This window comes from Scomber japonicus, chromosome 19 (assembly GCF_027409825.1).
Source record: "Scomber japonicus isolate fScoJap1 chromosome 19, fScoJap1.pri, whole genome shotgun sequence".
Taxonomy (NCBI): Eukaryota; Metazoa; Chordata; class Actinopteri; order Scombriformes; family Scombridae; genus Scomber; species Scomber japonicus.
Window position 1 is genome coordinate 30,765,218 of NC_070596.1, and position 5,194 is coordinate 30,770,411.

The following is a 5,194-nucleotide window of genomic DNA, read 5'->3' on the forward strand; positions in this document are numbered from 1 at the left end:
ATAGTTGTATCTGCTGTCTTGCTGTCTTGCTCCTACACCACAGTGCGTTATAGTTGTGTCTGCTGTCTTGCTCCTACACCACAGTGCGTTATAGTTGTGTCTGCTGTCTTGCTCCTACACCACAGTGTGTTATAGTTGTATCTGCTGTCTTGCTGTCTTGCTCCTCCACCACAGTGTGTTATAGTTGTGTCTGCTGTCTTGCTCCTCCACCACAGTGTGTTATAGTTGTGTCTGCTGTCTTGCTCCTCCACCACAGTGTGTTATAGTTATATCTGCTGTCTTGCTGTCCTGCTCCTACACCACAGTGAGTTATAGTTGTATCTGCTGTCTTGTTCCTACACCAGTGTGTTATCTGCTGTCTTGCTCCTACACCACAGTGTGTTATAGTTGTATCTGCTGTCTTGTTCCTCCACCACAGTGTGTTATAGTTGTATCTGCTGTCTTGCTCCTACACCACAGTGTGTTATAGTTGTGTCTGCTGTCTTGCTCCTCCACCACAGTGTGTTATAGTTGTGTCTGCTGTCTTGCTCCTACACCACAGTGTGTTATAGTTGTGTCTGCTGTCTTGCTCCTCCACCACAGTGTGTTATAGTTGTGTCTGCTGTCTTGCTCCTCCACCACAGTGTGTTATAGTTATATCTGCTGTCTTGCTGTCCTGCTCCTACACCACAGTGAGTTATAGTTGTATCTGCTGTCTTGTTCCTACACCAGTGTGTTATCTGCTGTCTTGCTCCTACACCACAGTGTGTTATAATTGTATCTGCTGTCTTGCTCCTACACCACAGTGTGTTATAGTTGTATCTGCTGTCTTGCTCCTACACCACAGTGTGTTATAGTTGTGTCTGCTGTCTTGCTCCTCCACCACAGTGTGTTATAGTTGTGTCTGCTGTCTTGCTCCTACACCACAGTGTGTTATAGTTGTGTCTGCTGTCTTGCTCCTCCACCACAGTGTGTTATAGTTGTGTCTGCTGTCTTGCTCCTCCACCACAGTGTGTTATAGTTGTATCTGCTGTCTTGCTCCTCCACCACAGTGTGTTATAGTTGTATCTGCTGTCTTGCTCCTCCACCACAGTGTGTTATAGTTGTATCTGCTGTCTTGCTCCTCCATCACAGTGTGTTATAGTTATATCTGCTGTCTTGCTCCTACACCACAGTGTGTTATAGTTGTATCTGCTGTCTTGCTCCTACACCACAGTGTGTTATAGTTGTATCTGCTGTCTTGCTCCTACACCACAGTGTGTTATAGTTGTATCTGCTGTCTTGCTCCTACACCACAGTGTGTTATAGTTGTATCTGCTGTCTTGCTCCTACACCAGTGTGTTATAGTTGTATCTTGCTGTCTTACTCCTCCACCACAGTGTGTTATAGTTGTATCTGCTGTCTTGCTCCTCCACCACAGTGTGTTATAGTTGTATCTGCGGTCTTGCTCCTACACCACAGTGTGTTATAGTTGTATCTGCTGTCTCTTCAGTGGTGGTTTACCTGGTGCAGTGGCGTACATCACGGCCGTATCTACAGGAACAGCCAGATTTTGTACGAAGCTGTTCTCTGTGGTAGAAACTGAATCTACAGAATCCACCTCCACACCGTCGTCCAGACCATCGCCTCGACACGCCTGCAGATACATCAACACGATAAGATACATGAGGTGAGATCTTCAGTAACTGACATCCTGCATCATTTTCATAATAACCAAAAGCTAATTCATCTTATTCCTCCATTGTTGTTTAAAAACTACTGAAAACTTGTCAGTGACACCGCTGCACTGTGTTCCTTCATTATGAAGAGTTTGGTCACGTTAGTTAGTTTAGAAACGGACACAAAGACTAATAACAGCGATCATGTTTTCCATCTCTGAGAGTAGTTCTGTTTAAGGCCGACGCTACTGAGCATGTGCAGGAATTAATGCTGGCTATCGGTACTCAATACCTTCTAAGTTATCAACCAAAATAAATTGATACCAATTAGTATCAAAAACGTCTTCCGTCAAAGGATACCTGCGATCGATCCTTTCTGCACCCGGAGCTAGAATGGTTTGCATGGACTTGCTCACAGCACTACTGAGCATGTGCAGGAAGGCGGTTCTTTTTACAGAGCTTACTTTGTAATAAAGTTCTTTGAGGAATTTACGATGTAGTCCAAAGTCCAGAGGTTGTGATATGAAGTACAACTCGCTGATAAAGCGGAAACTTCATTCCTACTAAGACTGAGTATCATTTAAGAAATGACAATACCAGTACCAGTCCAAGAACCCTTAAAGTGATACCGATACCACCAGATACCAGTACCAGTCCAAGTACCCTTAAAGTGATACCCATACCACCGGATACCAGTACCAGTCCAAGTACCCTTAAAGTGATACCCATACCACCGGATACCAGTACCAGTCCAAGTACCCTTAAAGTGATACCAATACCACCTGATACCAGTACTAGTCCAAGTACCCTTAAAGTGATACCGATACTACCGATACCACCGGATACCAGTACCAGTCCAAGTGTTCTTAAAGTGATACCAATACCACCTGATACCAGTACCTGTCCAAGAACCCTTAAAGTGATACCGATACCAGTACCAGTCCAAGTACCCTTAAAGTGATACCGATACCAGTACCAGTCCAAGTACCCTTAAAATGATACCGATACCAGTACCAGTCCAAGTACCCTTAAAGTGATACCGATGTCCGAACTCACCAAAGGGTTGTCAAATTTTTTCAACAATGCATTAAGGTGCATTTTATTGAAGAATTGGAATCAGGCATACTTTTCTGCAATTTTCATACTTTGCAAAGTTATCCAGTGGGCCGGTTCTGGGCCGCGGGCCTTATGTTTGACACCCCTACTCATACCCAGCCTTAATTCCTGCACATGCTCAGTAGCGTCTGCCTTACACGGAACTACTCTCCATGGACTGAAAACATGATCTCTGTTATTAGTCTTTGGAGACGTTTCTAAAGAGGGCTCACTAAGCTTGAGAGACCCCTAGTTTGGGTTGGGACCATAGACTGTATAAAAGAAATGGACGTAACATCCGTGACGTCACCCATTGGTTTGTGGACTGCTGCTCGGAAGCCAATAGTTTCTAATCTAGGCAGCGCCATCTTGAAAACTTCAGGTGCATGCTGGGAAAAAAAGAACACGGATTCTACTTATATGGGCATGAGGCGGAGTCATGGACGGAAGTATGGGCAGGACCAACGGCGGAGCGGGGAGGCTGCGATTGGTTGTGAGGGCTAGATCTCAAGGACATTGGTCAATCAACCTGTCAATCAGGACGTAGCCACCTAGCCTGCTTTATCGTCAAATATAAAATCAGAGAGGCCAAAATGTCCCAAATGAACATCATACTGCATTGAAGAAGGCTTTAAACTAGCGATTGAGACCATAAACACATTTTGAAAACGTTTACTGAGGTTAGAAATCAAGTGAGAAGTTGGTGAATTCTCCATTGACTTGTATAGAGACGGTCGCCCCCTGGTGGCCTTTTGATAGAATGCAGCTCTAAGTTACTTCCGCATTGGCTTCTTTTCAGAGGATAGGTACTCCCCGCCTGGTTGGGACCCCAAGTTTGGAGTCCCTTCCTGTCCTGAATAGAAATGTTGCCATAGTACCAGAACATTAAAACTTTACTGTACCTTTTATGTGACATTTGGCTTGTTTCCTACCTGTATGAGGAACACTTTGGCTTTCTTCTCCATACATTCATTATCAAAATATCTGTAAATGCGAGACAGCCGTACGGGCTTCCCATCGGCCCCAGACACACAGCCTTCCTTTCCGTGACTCGACAACACGGCCAGAAAACAATCCTTCACCGGCCGCCTGCTCTCTGCAACACACAACGACACAAAACACACTCAGTTAATTACACACCTGACAGTGTGTATTAGTCACATCAGTCCAGACGGAACAAAACAGGACGGTGCACACCATAACACAGACATCCCAACCTGCCAAAAGTCATTTCAGGGAGGTTCGGTCTGGGGGGATGATTGGTCTACTAAGCAGCAACACGAAGCTATCAGGACGCTTTGCTCTCACACACACTGCATTGATAGTCACACAAACACACACACACACACACACACACACAGTCACTCATCAACGCACATTCCTGCTTGCTCGTTCCAGAGTCCGGGAGATTGTGTCCCATTTGTGAGCCGCTATCAATATGATGTCTGATAACATCATCAAGAAACCGAAAGAGTTTGATCATATGTCTTGATAATCAGATCCTGCTCCTTCTTGTTCTGTTTCATCTGTTAATGATAAACAAGCTATAAAACTCTACATGAACTTCCTCTTTGTTTGATTTCCCCGCTCTCTGTCCTGGTTTTCAGTCATCCAGGTCATCGTTATCCAAGGAGGGCTGAAGAGTGGGGACTTTCAGAGTGAAATCATCTTCCAGATCTGATTTTTTTTTTGGGGGGGTGTTGGAATTATTGTATGTAAGTTATCCCATATTTACCCTTTCTATAATCATTCAACTTTATAGTCTACAAGCATGCTGTTTTAAAGTTGTTTTTCAGGGCCTTTGACCAACTTGTGACCCTGCTCAGGAAGTCCTGGAAGTGTGTGACCACCATTGATCAACTTGTGAGCGGGTTGGAGATTGTATACTGAGCAACAGGGGGGAGGGGGGTCTACACAGAAAAACTGGGATGCATTTAAATACAGTACAGGTGTAATCATAATTAATATACACAGAGGTTGAGTTGTGTTGTACCTTCTTCAAACAGCTGGTAGATTTCCTCGCTGCTCAGGTCCATGTGGAAGTCAACCTTGAAGCCCAGATTGCTGAGGGTTTTGTGGAGCTGCCTTGTGTCCCACTTGACCCCGGGTCTCTTATCCAGTTTTACCCCAGGATCAAACTTAGCCACAGACACCAAAACTGCTCGGTTACACTCCACCTGCTGCAGCATCGTGCCTTAAAACACACACACACACACACACACACACACACAGAGACAGTCTGACTCCTGGATGAGCTGCACAGAGAACACACACCTGGATTATCTGACAGGTAAAGCTGCAGCCTCACATGTAAAGTGTGAAAGTGCAACTATCGTCTCTCTCTCTCCGTTATATCTGCAGCAGACAGGAAGCCACGCCTGGCCAAACCATATAAAGTCGTAAAGTTATATGTGTTACGTAACTTCTTATTGGAAAGCACACCATCACATAACTTCCACAGG

General features: G+C 44.9%; 1 pseudogene; it reads right to left on the bottom strand.

Annotated features, from left to right (window-relative positions):
• The window catches only part of LOC128379931 (caspase-3-like), a 6,022-nt pseudogene extending 1,101 nt beyond the window's left edge, over nucleotides 1-4,921 (bottom strand).
• Nucleotides 4,922-5,194: the final 273 nt, after the last annotated feature.